Consider the following 18,992-nt stretch of genomic DNA (forward strand, 5'->3'; position numbering starts at 1 on the left):
GGAAAAAAACTCTCCAATAAACTGGGGGGTAGGGAGAAGACAGAACTTACTCTAGAATAAGTTCGCTATGTTGTTGTTTACATTATTATTTTCTTTTTAGATTTATAGGATATTTTTTTCTCAGTGCCCATCCTTGAATCATACACACACCAACACACACACGAAGAGGAATATATCTGCTGATACTCACCGACAGTAGCATTGATATTACATTAAAATGTCTTTTCATTTATTTAATGATGAATGCAGATTGTCCTTGGTCAAATTTTTCTTAAAAAGGTATTTTTATGATAATTCCCCAATTTCTTTTATAAACTTAAATGGTCAATAATTTTTAAAAAAATCTGGGGATCTCTTAACTACTAATTGACTTATTTTACCTTTACTCAGTACTCTAAAAGTTAATAGTATTGCTTGGATAATTACAATAAACTTTTGAGGTAACTAGTTTTGGTTCTTTTTTATTTAACTCCTATCAGTAAACCTCAGAAGTGGCTCTTTTTTCTTTTTTCTTTCTTTCTTTTTTTTGGTTGTTGCTGTAGGGGTCAGATGAAAAATTCTGTTACTTTTAACTTAGTCTTCTCCTTCTTCTTCCTTGCAGATCAACTTAACATTTCTTTCTTTCTTCAACTGCTTCTTCCTTTTACCTGTCCTCAAGGTCCTGCTTGTCCTCCATCACTCTTCCAACTGCCAGTGTCTTGGGTGCTCTCAGCTATTCTATTCTGGTTTCCATAGTCCCGCGGGGGGGGGGGGGGGGATCAGAATGTCGGTGCTGTTAAAGGGCCAGAGCGCACTGGCAACTCTGATAAATGGTGGACCTGGATATCTTCCTAGACATATTCTTTTTTTTTCTTTTTGTCCACAATTTATAGAAGAGGAAACCAAAGCATGGATTAGTTTTGTACTTTGCACACAATTCAAATGTGCTCTCGACAACCTCCCTGTCTACTGAGGGTAAAGATGTATTTATGCACTAATTAAAGACTGTAAGAACACATACCAGATTCTGTGTAATGCTGACTGTTATAAGAACGTTCTTCTATAGGGTTTGGTTTTCTTAATTTAATGTAAATTTAAGTTACTTTTTATTTTATTTTATTTTTTATTTTTTAATTAATTTTTCTTTCTGGCCACACCACACGGAATGTGGGATCATAGTTCCCTGACCAGGGATGAACCTGCACCCCTTGCATTGGAAGCACTAAGTATTAACCACTGGACCACCAGGGAAGTCCCTTAAGTTACTTTTTAGAATAAAAATTAACAATATATCTTAAAATTGCATTCACATGTGCTCTAAACCACAATTTTAAAACAAGGTTAGAAAACACCCTTATTCAATTAAAAAAATTAAACCTTAGTGTATGTTTCCTCCTCCCCCACAAAGGTTGTATTATCCAAACTAATGATCTGGTTTTAATAGTATGCAGTGATAAATTGTCCCAGAAAGTGGAGGCTAAGAGGTGATTTGATATTCCTTAATTGTATGGTACATAAAAATTGGCTATAATTCCTCACTGTGGTTCACTTCATCACCCCCTAAAACAATACAGTGTTTCCCAGGGTGCACAGAAACATCATTGCCCAGTCTAGAGATGGTTCTCACCCTCATTCCTACTGCTTTGCAGAATGTAATTATGTTGACAGCCTCCTTTATGGCCATCTCCACTCCCTTTGTTTCTCTGAGTCTGTACTTTTCTGAATTTCTCCCCAAATGTAGATTTGTGGTCAAGCCCAATTCCTTCTCACACCCACCTCTGGGCAATGCTGAGGCTCTGTAATCATCACACAGTTCTTCTGAGTCACTTTATCTCCTTGGCCAATTTGCTTAGCACCATCTATGTTTCTGTTTTTTGAGGTCAGGTGGGTGGTCCTTGATACCATGCTTTTCTACAGAGAGAATGATTGACATTGCTGATTGACCATGGAGTCTTTCCTGCTGATTCCAGCTGTAGACTTGGACTGCTTCTCAATCTAAGGCTCAAGACAGATACAACTGATTTGCTGGGGTTGACAAAGAAGAAAAAAACCTGAGTTCCCATTTCAGTATTTTTTTTCTGTACAGAAGACTCCCAACTTGTAATCTTATTTACAACTCTTCTCCTTGGATGTACCTCTACCCTTTCAAATTTAAAAATGCCAACATTTTAACTATTGTTTTCTTTATACTTTCCTTTACAAATATACCAATTTGTGACTCATTTCACATTTTTCTCTCATCTCCTAGGCCAACATCCTTGGTCTTGTCTTTTCATGTTTCCTAAAAGTTACCTCCCAACTTTATTCTGTTGCTAAGTCCTTTTACTCACTTTGAAATGTGTCTTGATTACCACTGCCTCCTTCATAATTCTAGCTCTTTATTTGGATTATAGTAGGAGTCTTCTACCCTCAATATTTTCTAGTCTTTTCCACCTCACCTATTCAGCCAAGAGCATGAAACTGTAAGACCTTATGATACGTCTGCTTCATAAACTTCAGAAGATACTAATTTTACGACGTCTTTCTTGTTTATTTCGCTTCCATAGAATTCTGGGAGAGGGAGCTTCTGCCTTTACCAGGTCCAGAGTGATTTCTGGCCTCAATTCCAATCCACAATTATGGATTATAACAGAGAAAATGGGGACATGCAACTGCAGGGTTTATTACTTAACACTGGCACTGGCATTGATCGATGTCAGTGGGAGAATTTATAGGGCATTGCTACCCAGAAGCTCCTTTTGAACACACAAACTTAAATTAACCTTTTATGCATAGTTAAGATTCTTCCTCTTCATGACACCATTCTTAACTAAGGCGCAACTTTTCTATTTTTTTTTTTGCCCCTATGAAAAGGAGCTCAATTGTGATTTTTCTCCCCATGTGTGCTTTGTGTTTTCCTTTTCTTTCATATATCTTGGTTCTTCCAATATAAACCTGATAGAAAAATGATAATCTTTCATCATTATAATTTCCCATGTAAACCACACTAAATATCACTAAACCATCCCTTCTTCAACAGAGTGATAATCTCTTTTTTGGTGTTGGCTTAAAACATATAAGAAACTGATGTTGACAATTTTGTATGGTTCGACCTAAAACATTTAGAAACAATGGTTTTTACCACCATAGATAATAGTTTGGTCTACATTTTCCCAGTGTATTTTTCCATTTCTTGATGCATTTTTAATTACTGGGGGGCTTCTTCCAAATTTTATTTTCATTGTCACATGGCAATCTGAAACATTTAAAGGCAACTAACTTTGTTTCCTTGCCTTTCATCAGTCATATTTTTAAGTGTCAAGAGAAAAAATTTGAGCAGATAGGAATAGAAAAAACACAGTTTAGTCTGTTTTTGATTGATTGGTATATGTAATTATAATCATAGACTCTCCTTTTAATGGACACTTAGCATTTGAGTTTCCAGATGCCACAGTCCTTGTGTTTCATCTATTAAGGGTCAGCTATTTGCCGTCATGTGGTGACTCAAGCGGAAGAACTCTTCTGTCTATCCAACGGGATGAAAAGACTTCAGATCTCTCCCAGAGAGATCTGTTTAGAGTAGATACCCAAGTTCAAACAACTAACAAGTGGCAGAACCTGAACTCACATTTATTATACTGAGGAGTCCTCTTCCAATTATTCTATCTATCCATCGTTGTTATCTGACTTGTCTCACATAAACACACAACATATATTTGTATTTCAGTTCAAGCAGTGCACCTTAATATTCGCTATATACTTTACCCTCTGGTTTTATTATCTGGAGCCAAATGTTTCTGAAAAAACAATCTCCCAGTGTCCTTTTGTCTTTGTAAGGCAGAAGGAACAGATTAAAAAAATTAAATACCATTAACTGATTATTTACCATGCATCTTCTACTAGATGGTTTTTTGTGGGTTTTTTTTTTAATTTATTTTTTTTGTTTGTTTTTGTGGTACGCGGGCCTCTCACTGTTGTGGCCTCTCCCGTTGCAGAGCACAGGCTCTGGACGCTTAGGCTCAGCGGCCATGGCTCACGGGCCCAGCTGCTCCGCGACATGTGGGATCCTCCCGGACCGGGGCACGAACCCGTGTCCCCTGCATCAGCAGGCGGATTCTCAACCACTGCGCCACCAGGGAAGCCCTACTAGATGTTTTACACTTATTAACCTTTACAACAAGCCTATATGGTAGATAGAAATTTTGCCAACAATTTATAATAGAGGAAACTAAAGTTATTGGGGTACATAGGTACCTTGCGCACAATTCAAAAATGCTCTCAACAAACTCCCTACTCTGTCTGCCAAGGGTAAGGAGAAGATGAATTGTTCCCTCTGTCTATTCATGATCACAGGGTCATTCTTTGCTCCTCTATGATATGACAATTCTTCTGGAAATGGAGGATAGCGTATGGTTGGAAAAAGTAAATTGAAAGGAAAATTCCTACATTATACCTGTGATCCAGTAAAATTGATGTACTGTCTTTAACTTCCCATTCATTTCAGATTTATCTACACCTTTGACATGCCAGGTAATATCATAGGCACTGTAAGAAACACAAACATGAAAAACACCTGTTCCCTAATTTTAGGAGTTTAGAGTCCAGTAGGAGTGTGAGATGTCCATGAAAAAACAACAAATACCATGCAAATGTTGTTCAGTGCTATAGAAACACTGAGGTAGAAAGGGTGGCTGGGATTTCTTAGAAACTTTAATGAGAGAGTTCATATTTGGGCATGGCCTTCAGGGAAATAGATTTAGGGAGTGGCTTTGTGAATGTTTCTTGAATTCATTACTTAAGAATGTCAGGATGTGCATTAATGGAATTTGATTTCTACCTGGAATATCAGATCCCACTCTAACCTTTCACTTGTCCTCATGTACTAGAAAAACAGAAAACTCTAAACCTCGTCTGCTATCTTTCTTTGTGTTTTGACATATCTAAATAATTAGTGTAAGAGAATTAATGGTCTAATAAATGGCTAATAACTTGGGTAGACACTTTCACTAAGTGTATACATAAACTATTTTTTCTATTATTATTTTTTAGTTGAAGTATAGTTGATTTATAATAGTTCAGTTACACATAAACTATTGAGTAGACAACATATACTTGATTTAGCAGAGCAAACCAGAGTGAGCTTCATTACCAAATCACTAGATATTTTAAGACTTATAAAAAAAGAAAACTAGATTACCTTCTCCAGCATTGCCTCTCTTTGCCAAAGCATTATGGAACAGTGTTTGGTAATTATTTATCAAGGAGAATGCAGGCTAGAAATGCTTTGTTATTTAGCATAAACATTTAACATATGTCTACTCTTTGCAGAAAAATATGCCAGACACTGTGGAGACATTCTTGTGAATCAGATATTGTATCTGCACACGAAAAATTCAGTTCTCTTAGTGGAGCTTAAAGTCTCCACAACTATGTTTAATACAGGGCTGGAGAGAAGAAATACTATAGTAAAGACATAAGCAACGAACACTGAAAACATAAATGCCAGAACAATTAAATGTGGCTGGAAGAATAAGCAAAGTGGAGCATAAAAAAAGATGTGATTTGTATGTCTGAGTGTGTGTAGGGAGTAGCAGTGGGTCAGAGATGGGGATCAGGGAAGGTACAAACAAAGTGTAAACTTGAAGCATAAAGGGCAAAGGTCATACATTCACTTCATTAAGAAAATGACAATAGTCTGGTTTGGCTAGAGTATAGTTCTCATACCACAGAATCAGCGGGTTTGTTAAATTGCCAATTCCTGGTCTCTAGCCCTAAAAGGTATGAGTTAGTACGCTTAAAGTGAGGGCCAAGAATGTGCCTTTTTGACATGTTCTCCCAGTGGCTCTCTCTATTTCGCTTTAAGGCAGAATGGGCTGGCTTGCGGTGATTTAAACCTTGGCTATTAGAATCATCTGGTGGAGAACTTTTTAAAAAGCCAGCACCTGGTTCTTATTTAATTAGTGTGGAATGGAACTCTATATATTTGCGAAAGCCTCTCCAGATGATTCTAAGTGTAGCCTGGAGGAGAACTGCTGGCTTAGACTCGAGGGTGAGCAAAGGAGAGAAGTGGAAGAGAAGAAAAAAAGGAAGTTGCAGCCAATGTTTGGAGGACCTGGACGCCATGCTCAGAGGTTTGAATTTTACTCTGTGTGTAGGAGGGAATCACAGATTTTTTGAGCACCTATAATCGTAACTGTGTTCAGAAAGGTGCCTGTGAAGAACAGAGGAATTAGAGGTGAGGGATGCTGGGGGTAGCCAGAGCACTTTTAAAAATTCTATAGTTGGTGAATGAGTGCCCTTACTCTCTGCCAGTCAAAAAGTAAGTTAGTTCAACTTTTCTGGAAAGTAATTTGACGATATGGATAACAAGCTTAAAAATCTCATACTCTTTGACTAAGTAATGTGTCTTCCAGGTACATATCATAAAGAAATAAAATTATTGACAAAGATTTTTATGTAAAGATGGTTATTACAGGAATTAAAAGAGAACTTTGAAAAATTGAATAGTTTTATTAATTATGGATTACTATGGTGCCTTGAAACCATTTCTGAAGAATATTTTAAATGCAGGGGAAAATGGTTATACTCTAAAGTAAATAATATAATACACAAAATTATATGTAGCATGTGATTCTAATTTTTTTTTATAAAAATATAGAAACCAGAGTAGAGAGAAATCTAGCCAAATGTTAAAACTGATGGAATTTGGTGATGATATTTGTTTTGTATATTCCAAATATTCTAAGCCTGTCTACATTATTCTTCTTTTCCAAAGAAGAAATTAACACTAAAAAACCCCAATAAGGCTGTGGTAATGGTTTGATAAAAGGTAAGGCGCATGTTGTTCTCTTTGTGAGTCTGGGAGAGGCTAGCTTAACAGCCTCCTGATGGGTAGAACTTGTAAAATGGCAGATCCTGAATCAGGTTCAACAAGAGGTGTCTGGGCTTAATGATTGAGAGTCAAGATAAAAAGGCACAGAGATGAAAGATGGAGCAGTTATCAAGACACAGTGCAGGAGCCTCAGTCCAGAAAAACCTTACATGACATGAGATCTTTATATAACTAGCCTAAGGCATACTACTGAGAGAAGGGTTGGTCTTTAAAGATTTTAGCCCAGTTGGACAGTTAGAATCTGAACTAAAGCAGTTGCTGAGATTGAGGAAGATATGCAAGTCATCACCAAGCTATTCATGACTTAATAAACTGGATGTGGGAGGTGAGAGATGCAAGGATTTAAAGATGACTGTGGGCTTGAATGTCAGTAACTGAGAGGTCTACGTTTTTGCGTTCTTTTTTTTTTTTTTTTTTCTTTAAATACAGATGGAGGATAGAGGAGAAAGGCCAGATTTTGGAGGAAAAATAGTTTGTATGTATTATGTTGAAGTGGAGTTGCCATGGAAACATGCAGGTATAAATGCAATTAGAGTCTGGAGAACTGGAGAAGTCTGGATTGTGATGCAAATTTGATAGTCATCTGTGTTGAGGGAAGAGTTGAAACCATGGGAACTAATGTGATTGTAAGATAATGAAAGAAAAGGAGACAGTGGAGGTGGAGAAGAGTATCATGTAAACCTAATTTTAAGAAGTGGGCAAATGGGACCCAATGAAAGAGTGGCAAAACATCAGAGGTTGAGAACAAAGAAAACACAGAGCCTTGAAGGTCAATATTGGAGAGAGGTTTAAAAGTGGATGGTAGTGATAAAATTCTAAAGAGAGTTCGAAAAGCTTGAGGACTGAGGTGACCTTCTAATCTTGGCAATTATGTTTCCTGGAGGCTTAAAAAAATAGATTCAAAAAAAAAAATAGATTCAGTAAAATGGCTGAGAGAAACCAGTTTGCAGTTGATCAGTGAATCCACATAGAATAAGTGGTTAAATAGTAGACCACTCTTCAAAACATTTGGTGATAAAGAATGAAAGTACTTTGTTAGTAAATTACAGAGGAGGAAGATTATAGGATAATTATGCTTCAGTGATCCTAGGTTTTTCTCTGTTAAAAACTAGCATGCTGTGTTTTTCTAAATTGCTGTTGTGTCCAGCCATGAAGGTGGAGTCTGAGAATGGAATGCATTTATACACTTTGAAAATATTTTAAGATCATCACTTCTATGCAGAGATGTTGGAGACTGCTAATAACACTGAACTCTGAATTATGTTTACTTTTCCTCCTTTATCAGATTTATTTTCTGGTTCTTTGGCAGATGGATGGGCTCTAAAGATGTATGGCTTACTAACACACTTGTTGTGTGCTTTATGTCACGTGACATCAACACAACAAATCTTAGTTTTTCAAAAATTTCTGAGTAATGGAAAAGTTGCTTTCTATACACAAAGATAATTATGATTGGAGTAATCTTTATATTTTCAGTACAAGTACCTACTGTGGTCCATATAATATACTCGAACACATCATCAGTAAATTAATATCTATTTTGTTGTTTGCTTTTGGTTTAACTTTGATCAGTGTGCTGTGGGGAGTGGAGAAAAGTGAACTAATAAAAGTTTGGAGTTGGGAGGGAACTTAGCACTACTGACAACAAATTCCTCTTACTGTTAAGGAAGACATGGCACAAAGAGACTAATTAGTAATATGGCACTCCAGTTGCTTATCTTATAGCAAGGTTGACAAAAACACATATACATGAAATACTGAAAGAGGGAGGTGATATTTCTTACTAGAGTACTTTTCAAGAAATATGATAGATGGTTTCAATGAGTAAATTGGTGCTAGAGCTATTCAAAAAATAGTTATAGGTTACAAATAGAACTACCATATGACCCAGCAATCCTACTACTGGGCATATACCCTGAGAAAACCATAATTCAAAAAGAGTCATGTACCACAATGTTCATTGCAGCTCTATTTACAATAGCCAGGACATGGAAGCAACCTAAGTGTCCATTGACAGATGAATAGATAAAGATGTGGCACATATATACAATGGAATATTGCTCAGCCATAATAAGAAACTAAATTGAGTTATTTGTAGTGAGGTGGATGGACCTGGAGTCTGTCATACAGAGTGAAGTAAGTCAGAAGGAGAAGAACAAATACTGTGTGCTAACACATATATATGGAATCTAAGAAAAAAAAAAATGTCGTGAAGAGACTAGGGGTAGGACAGGGATAAAACACAGACCTACTAGGGTATGGACTTGAGGATATGGGGAGGGGGAAGGGTAAGCTGTGGCGAAGTGAGAGAGTGGCATGGACATATGTACACTACCAAACGTAGGGTGGATAGCTAGTAGGAAGCAGCCACATGGCACAGGGAGATCAGCTCTGTGCTTTGTGACCAACTAGAGGGGTGGGATAAGGTGGGAGGGAGGGAGACGCAAGAGAGAAGAGATATGGGAACATATGTATATGTATAACTGATTCACTTTGTTGTAAAGCAGAAACTAACACACCATTGTAAAGCAATTATACTCCAATAAAGATGTTTAAAAAATAGTTATAGGAATCTGAATTTTGTGATGTTCAATAGATAACCTTTAAATGTTTTGACCCAGGGAAGTAATATGATGGGTGCCACATTTAATGGTATTAATAATTGTATTTGAGATATTCGGAAAGGCATGATTTTAGAGTCAGAAGTACCTGCTAAAATATTGTTGTATTCCATATATATAATGAGGATTTAGGCTAGAATGAAACTTTTAAAAGCATTACTTTTTAAAGGAAGAGTATTATTAATCCAAGTCTAAGTAACCATGTAATTTTTATTTTATGTAACCAGAGAAGCAATGTAGTAAAAACAACATAGTGAAATACTTTTAAAAATTGTCTGTGTCCTAGGCATCTAAATAGATTTTCATTAATTTAGCCAGCGAGACTTTATCATCCTGCAACCTTTCCAGCCTATGATGAATTCAAAGCTCTTTTGCTCATTCTAATTCAGGAAAATTCCATATTTCTTCAGAAGCTACACCCACTAACACTGGCAATTTGGGACATTTCAGAGCCTCATGGGATAGTAAATATCATTGGTTTAATATATGTAATTATAAGGAGCAATCACTTTATTTTTGAAGTGAGTTACAGATAACGAAAGTATACTAGGGTGACTACTTGGGAGGACAAATTCCCAGGATCTTCAGTAACATGACAGTGGGGGCAGTGTAAGCATCTGGTCCTCCATCATCATTTCTCAGTGCTAGCATCTGCTGGAGATGCATGAATGCCTCTCTGGTCCATGCCTCATCTGTTCCTCTAGTTCCTTGTTTCTATGACAGGGACCTCTCAGCATATATTGCCACTGTTGAACTCAAAGAAAAACTATTTCAATATAAATACTTACCCCAGGAGGGATCCTAGGCAAAACTACGCTGGACTCGGTATGTCTTTGTGTGCTGAAATATTGATAAATAATTATTTTGTGCCTCTTTTAGCCTCGAGAAGTTCTAAGCATTACATTTTGTAAGATATTGGCTGAAATAATTAGAAGGTCTAAACTCCTAACCCAGTGATCTAGTTAGTAGAAATAATTATGATTTCCATGTGAATATTTTGTGTTCTTGTAAAACTTTTAAATTTTCAATTGGCCAAGCCACTTTGTTCAGTTGTGATATATTCAGAAAGATCCAACCATTGATACAAGATGCCTGAAAGCATAACTATAAAGGCAAAATTCTCAGAATCATATAGTAAGTCTTAGGGTCATATATTAAAGTCATTTGGATCTCCCACTCCTTAGAATTTTCAACTCTTTTGGCCAAACAGCTTGAGTATTTGTTGCACTTGCTGTTGCACTAGTCTGCACTAGTCATTGCCTGACAGGTTAAATCTCTATCTGTTCCACAAAATATTGTACCTAATTACTGTGGAGCCGTATTCAATGTCTATCTCGTGTGTGTGTTTAAATTTTCAGTAATAAGACAGCACTACAGTAAAAAGAAAGCATACTTTTAAACTTCAACTCTTGACTAAAGGCCTACTATGTATCCAGGCTTACAGGATTGTGGCAAGTGATATTTAATGAGTTTCCAGATGTGGAGGTGAATGGTGTGACTTTTTTGCAGTATCTCATCCTTAGTTGTAGAATTTGCCTCCAATGATATATTTAAGAACCAGGCTAGTCTTATATTTTTTATAAAGTCATTCTCTAAGACCTATACCTCATAAAAGGAGGAAAATTTTTCTATTATATTGAAAAAAAATACTGGCCTAGTACATATCCTTTTTGCCTTTAAGAAACTGTGAATTAAAAAATAGTCAATAGCTTTTTTGACTGAAGACAACTTTTAACTTACAACTTATACTTTTAAAAAGTGGATCTTTAGAAAAAAAATCTTTTCAGGGAAAACTAAAGCATACTTATGCTCTGCAAAATTTTAAAAATATGTTATCAGGTTGTGATTGCTGTTTTCTGTTTGACTGATTAATTTGCTTTAAGTGGCATAATTTTACTATCATCCTTTATAGTTAAGCCACTTTTATATGGTGAAATAAAAATGTGGGCAATGAAAGGAGCAAAAATAAGATTATGTAATGAAAAGTTAAAGAAGAAGAGATTTGTATTGGTAGGATGATGGTAAAGTGAAATAAAATTCAACCACAGCATACAGGAAGCTAGATTAAATCTTGAATGCTTTGTGTTACGTGAGTAGAAAGGAGCCATCCCTCGGAATACTCGATAACGTCTGAATGGAGAGAGTGTTGCTATAGCAGTATCTGGGATATACAATACAATCATGGTATCTGAAGCCAGAATCTATTTATCTTAAATTAATCATTTTTCTGAGTAGGCCGATGATAATCCTGGTGCTGGATGCCAATGTCTTTTTATTCACGGCACAGATACAACTGGAGCTCTCCTAGATTGGTAAGAACTATACAATGTGAAGGATTTCAGCTGTAACTCTTCTGTAAGTTTATGGACTGCTTTTCTGATTTTTTGACATTCTTTTGACTTTGAGAATCAGTAAATAATTGTTTCTAAAATGAGTACATTTAGAGCACAGTTGAGCACAATTAAGTGTATTTTACCTTTCTGCCTTCAGGAGAGTATAAGCAGGGTGTTCTAAATATGAGGCGGCAAAATTGTTTCTCCTTTACTATTAAATTCTATAGTCAAATTGGCATTTCTGTAACTGAAGTGAAAAAGACTCCACTAAGGTGCTGAGCTCTCTGGGTGTTGGGACTCTGCTGTCAAGTGAGAGCTATAGGGTGAGGGACAGCATGGTGGCTGTGATACAGCTAACTTCCTATGCCCGTGTGACACCACATTGCAGGCCAAGCCATTGAGCTTGCACTTTAATTCACCCTCTCTTCCAAAAAGTAGACTGGAGAAGTGGTCTGATTCTTTTAAAATAAATAAATAATAAATTTTTAAGAAGTAGAACTTATTTCGTAAGCTTTGTCAGTTAAGTGTTATATTATCAACTTGCCTGGGGTAGGAGGTAGGGTAGCAAAAAGACAGTGAAGTTGCTTTTCCCCCAGACTGAACGGTTTAGCAGTGATTTAACAATCTCACTCCTGCTTTCTCTCCAAAATACATGTGCATATATACATGTTCATCAGGAGAAAGACTTTAGACATTGTGACTGCTAGCTGTAAGAGAGATCTAAAATTCAGTCAAATGTTGTGGAATATATGTATATGCAGGAATTGTGGTCCTAATGGAAGGAAAGAATCTAAAAATAATTCAGAACTGAATGAAGCCGTGTCTCAACATTGTTGGATTTAATTAAATGGCATCGTTAGGATGAAAGTTAATCTAACTTAAAAATTTGGGAAGGGTATGAATAAATCTGGAATATGGGCTATGTCACTTTCAACGTTTTGAACTCAACCCTCGCCAAGTTACAAAGTCCCTGTTATAGACTATGAATAGGTCTCAAGGTGACCCTTAATGGCACTGACCAAAATCCAGTCAGCAGCTTGGTTAAAATCTCCAACCAACATACAGCTTCAATTGGCTGAGAAGGTAACCTCAAAACTATTTGTAGTGATATCCATTCCTTCATGGATAAAGAGCTTTTAACCTTGGAAGATTTATAATTTACAGTAGAAATAGTTAGCATAGTTAAATGTTTAGCAGCAATATTTTTGTGTTAAGACATCTGTGCATACTTGATATTTAAGGATTTCTAGTGTGTAAGAGAATTTGCCCCACCAAGTAACAGCCTAGCCTTTTGATTCTATCTTAAAATGTGTAATAGAATAAATTATTTAGATGTTTTGATTGATTCACTTTAAGATGAAATCTTAACAAGTTACATATAGTATTGGATCATTTAAGATTTTATATATTTATCTATAATCTATCCATCTATTTATCTACCTATCTATTCAGTTTGTCAGACAATTTTTAAAGGGATAGCTTTTAAAACAAGAATTATTTTTAAAAATTGGACCAGTTATCAATCAAAATCTTCTTATAAGTTACTATTAAAATAGTTTAGACTAATAATTTGTAAATTGATCTAAAAACTTAAGGGTGAATTAGGCTTTTAAATTTGCACCTTGAATAAATTTAATATTAAGCTTTCAAACCAAAGGAAACCTAGGAATGGTCTTTTCTATGCATAAAATCTTCTCTCTAGGACATAGAAACACTCTTTATTGACAACATTGATTTGTCTTCTCCCTTATCAGAATGTGAGGAGATAGCAGTCAGTACTTTCAGTTAGTTCAGAGTGAATGCCTCCTGTCCAGGTGTCCTCAGCCTCTCAGCTGTGTCTCTGCTTCTGACAGTGGAAGGTTGCCATCATTAATAATGGTGATTAGTACCACCTCTCAGAGACCAAGGTAAAGCAGTATAAACAAAACTAAGAAGTGGCTCATATGCATTCTGGCCAGGTTTCCACTCCTTTATTATTTTATATGACCAGGTCATATACATGTCTTATAGAAAATTTTGAAAACAAAGAAAAGGGACAAGAAGATCATATTTACCTGAACATCACAATTCAAGAAATTAACAATTATGCATATTCTGTGATTTTCTTTTGCAATTGCAGCTGTGTGTAGTTATGTGTTCAGTTTCACATATAATGAGTTTTACTTAATATACATCACTGATGTTGTCACACACACACACACACACACACACACACACACACACACACATTTTTCACCCTGTGTTATGGCTTTCTACTTTGCTTTTACCTCTGAGTAACATATTATGAATGCCTTTTAGTGTTAATAAAACATAAATAAATACAAAAGTACATTAAAAGTATATTTTAAAAACCTGTGTAAAAGTATATAAAGGCATACACAATGTGTTAATAAAACATAAAGCAATAAAATTATGTTTAATGGCTACATAGATTACAATGTACAGATGCTTTTATTAACAGATCCTCTACTCTTGAGCATTTTAAATTGTCTAAATCTTTCTTAAAATAAGCAACACTAAATGAACATCTTTGAATCTTCATTTTTGTTAATTCATTTCATAATTTCATTAAGATAATTCCAGATGTGAAATATCTGGAGGAATGATTATATATTTTGTAAGGGTCTAGAATCATACTGTCAAGCTCCCCTCCAGAAATATGAACCAGTTACTGCCCAGCTATTTCTCTAAAGAGCCCTAGTTTCTTTTAGTTGAGAATGATATTTAGAAATTAGTATCTGGGCCCTAGGTCTACTAGTTGCTGTTGAAATGAAGCTGATCCCAGGTCCTCTTCATTGGACAGTTCACACACACACACACACACACACACACACACACACTCTCTCTCTCTCTCTCTCTCTCTCTCTCTCTCTCTCTCTCTCTCTCTCTCTCTCTCTCTCTCTCCCTCCCTCTCTCCCTCTCTCCCTCTCTCCCTCTCTCCCTCTCTCCCTCTCTCCCTCCCTCCCTCTCTCCCTCTCTCCCTCTCTCCCTCTCTCCCTCTCTCCCTCTCTCCCTCTCTCCCTCTCTCCCTCTCTCCCTCTCTCCCTCTCTCCCTCTCTCCCCCCCCCTCTCTCTTTCTCTCTCTCTCTTAAATTGATATTTCTATGAAAATCATTTTTTCATGCTGATTGATACCTCCAATTCCAATTCATCACCACAGGATAGTGTTGTAGTTTTCTTTCTATATTTGTAACTCCTTTCTTTAACAGCAAGACGCCTGTTGCCTTCTCCCCATGTGATTACTTATTCACCACACTTGAACTCCATTCTTCCTTAACAAGCTGCCCTCTGCATAGGTGGTTAGTACTGCCCCACCCAGTGGCTTTGTGACTGAATTATCCATGAAGGGGAAGAAAGGAAAGGGTAAAAAGAAGATGTTAGGGCCATTTTTTTTCTGTTTAAAACCTTTTTTATTTGTAATTGTATTTATAAAAATAAACTTTTATTTTAGAATAGTTTTAGGTTTACAAAAAAATTGCAAATATAGTGCAGAGAATTCTGGTTTACCCCACACCCATCTTACCTGTTGTTAAGATCTTACAATAGTATATTTGTCACAACTAATGAACTGACGTTGATAGATTTGTATTAGATATAGTCCATACGTGATTAACATTTCTAGTAACATTTTTAAAGGGAAAAAATAATTTTATTCCTGTGTTTTCAATTTACCCTTTATTTTCACTGCAATTTTCCCCACTGGACTCGATTGTTATTCAGATAGAGAACACTGAAATTGCTGGTGTGGTAGGAATTCCTAGGAGATCATCCTCCTTATTTATAGATTTTCTGGGGTTTTGCTGCAGCAACCTGTTATCTGTAACCCAGCGTGCTTTTTTTTTTTTTTTTTTTTTACTAGACAAATAATCTTATGAGGTAAGGTCTGCAAAGTACCTGGCACAGTGCCCAGGCCATGTTATTTATCAGGCACCAAGTACACAGCATTAGGGGGCTATGGGTTTTTCAGTGGCCTGCAAAAATAGGTTTGAGACCAAGAAAAAAAAAAAAAAAACTATTCCCTGGAAATTATGAAAAAAGGCAAACTCTAAATGAATAAATGTTTTATTAAATGTCTGTGAAGTATAACATTATTGTCAATTTCATGAGTTGTTAAATGTAGTATTCACAAAAATGTCATATTTGAAAACAACTTGTAGGCTAGATTTTCCACAAAATGATTGCTGAGAAATCAGAGCTTATTCTAGTTAAATGAACAACGTGTAGTCAATAATTTCAAAAGCAAAGTGATAATAGTAATTATGTCTAATATTTTTCGCAGCTGAAATTATTTTAATATGGGATCAGAATGAATTTTAATATGCTTGTTAGAATACTTATGATGATCATAAAAATTTCCCACCTAGCATGTTACCAGCAAACGTTACTTCTCTTTCCTGCTCTTTCTCTATTTGAATGAATACTTTATACCATGGGAAATAATGACTTGATAATGTAGAAAATACACTCAGTGGCAAATTCCAACAGATTTGGCTATTTTAATTCATTTTGAGGAATATAGTAGAAGTAGGATATAATGAGAAGAAACCCAGACTTGTAGGCTGAAGTGCTGGCTGACTTTCTACTCTGCCACTTACTTGCTCCTACATATCAGGGTGCTGCATGCTGTCTGACTTTCGGTTGCATCATCTGTGAAATACTAATTGCACCTGTGTATCTACACTGAAGTAATGCTTCTGAAATCACTTAGTGAATGGTCAGGTCTATCATAATGATAAATGAAATTACTGATCATGATTCTTATTGTTGGCACCACTAAGGTGTTTATTTAGATATATGTCAGAAACAATAAGGTTGACATAATCAGAACATTTTAGGCTCGTCCCATAGTATTTAATGTCAGTTTTTACAAAGTACAGATTCTGTAAGTAAACAACAGCAGGAGATATTAGAGTGCTTGACTGTATTCTCTCCCTTGCCCGTTGTAATTCCCTATGAAAGTACATCCCCACTTTCTCTGTCTCCTTGATTTATTCTTGGTTCCAATGAAGAGTAGGATGCCTGAGGCATTTTAGAACCATCACCCAATGATAGTTTTCATCAACTTCTACCTGCTGTATTAGATGATACACACTCATCTAGAATGCTTTCTCCTTACTGATTTGTCCCAGAGACACAATAATGCTTTGACTATACACTTTCTCACAGGTTTTAGAAATCTATGAAGATGGAAAAAATCTATTAAAATCTCCCCCCTGAACAATTATATGAAGAACATGAATTTTTAGGTAGCAAGTCATTATAAAAATCTATAAATTAAAAAGGGCCTATCCACCAATAAGTTTAGCAAAATTGTTCTAAGACTAAAAGAAATTTACAATTTTCCTGTTTAATTGACAGCCTGGCATTTATTGAAGATTCCTCAAAATGGTTGATACCTATGTTTTGGGATCAACCATTTCTAAGCTCAAGAAACTGATCCTGGTTTTGTTCAGGAAGTATAGTTTGTCTTGTTAAGCTTTTTAAAAGTAACTTTTGAAGATCCTCTAGACATTTTTCATCAGTTTTCTGAACTTAGTGTCATTTTAAGTTGTAATGAAAGCTCTATCGCAAATGTTGTATGTGATAAATACTTTTATGCCACTTCTTTCTTTAGCAGTACAGGCATGACCTGAAATGAGAAAAGCTTTTCTTTTAGTTCCAAACTAATTTAAGAACTCTAAGGTGGATATACAGTTTCAGAATTGGTGATACCTTTCACAGGATAGAGGCAGTCTGTACTTTATTATATAATACATTCTTAACAAATATGTTTGAGAAATCAAATGTCTGAAAAACGAACAAAATACTTGATGTTTTTTTAATGGAGCAGGTGTGGTGTTCCATTTTTGGAAAGCTAAAAATTAGCACTATTTTGTTAAATACCATCCCTGCAGGCAATCCAGTGGGTGGGTGTGAACCTTTACAGGCACAAGGGGAAGCAGCAGCAGAATGGAATCCTGTCAGCTCCCTCTTAAAAACCAGAGATATCAGCCTGTGAACCTCCCTCTCACAGAACTCCTGCTTCTGTCTGATGTCTTCCAGGGGGCCTTGATCAGAATGTTGGGTGGCTTTCAGTCTTTAAAATCTCCAAGCCTGGATGCTCACAGTTTTCTGGAGCACGGCTAAGACAGAAGGGAGAGGGGCAGATAATCCACACTTGTGCATGGGGACCCGGGGGTGAGGAGACTCCCTAGATGCCCTCCACAGGAGCCTCCTCTTCTTATTGCCACTCTCATCGCCTGGAGTTGAATTAAGACTGAGGAGAAAGAAAGAGTTTGGAAGGAAAGGGGAGACTCAATGGCGTAAAGAGGTAATTCTAGATGTGGATGATGAAAATGCATTAACAGACAACTTGAGGTGTCCTCTAGTGCTGGGAATCTGCCTAGGACTCCTCAGCATGGAAGAGAGAGGGGGATAGAAGAGACTGTGGCTATCTTGTGGTGAACATGGTCACAAAGCATTTGGAGTGTTTGGCTTGGCCGGTGCTGCTACAAATAATAGTCTACAAATGCCACTGTCACATCATGAAGGCTGACCTCCCTTCTCTTGCCCAAATCTCCATGGGTTTCTCTAAATCACTCACAATCACTTCTAGTGGGAAATTCTGAATTTGGCCTGTGAAAGGTGGTTTAGGGCATGGATTTATAATACACAGACGTATCTATTGTGTAAATGTCAAGAACGACCTTTGTAATGTGAGTTTACAAAGAAACTACAGTAAAACCATAATTCCCTGGTCGCGATAAATCCTGGCCAGCAAGTCCAGGTCCAGTGGGCATCGCTAAGTGTTCACTGTAATCCCAAGACTGCAATTTGTATTTGTTGAAATCTTACTTAAAATGAAAGAATTAGTTTTAAATAATGACCAGATAAAAAGAATCTATTTGTGACTTAACTCAATATTCTTAGTTTTTCTGTGTTTTTGTTTTTTTTCTAATAGATCTTTATTGGAGTATAATTGCTTCACAATACTGTGTTAGTTTCTGTTGCACAACAAAGCGATTCAGCCATATGCACACACATGTTCCCATATCTCCTCCCTTTGAGCCTCCCTCCCATCCTCCTTATTCTACCCCTCTAGGTCATCGCAGAGCACCGAGCCTATCTACCTGTGCTATGCTGCTGCTTCCCACTAGCTCTCTATTTTACATTTGGTAGTATACGTATGTTGATGCTCCTCTGCCTTCG

At 36.4% G+C, this 18,992-nt stretch overlaps 1 protein-coding gene across 1 annotated transcript in view; it reads left to right on the forward strand.

Moving 5' to 3' along the window:
* ZNF804B (zinc finger protein 804B) overlaps positions 1-18,992 on the forward strand; it is a 472,716-nt gene that overhangs the window by 40,575 nt on the left and 413,149 nt on the right. The gene's annotated exons all lie outside the window — the stretch shown is intronic.

The sequence above is a fragment of the Kogia breviceps genome, chromosome 9 (assembly GCF_026419965.1).
Source record: "Kogia breviceps isolate mKogBre1 chromosome 9, mKogBre1 haplotype 1, whole genome shotgun sequence".
NCBI lineage: Eukaryota > Metazoa > Chordata > Mammalia > Artiodactyla > Physeteridae > Kogia > Kogia breviceps.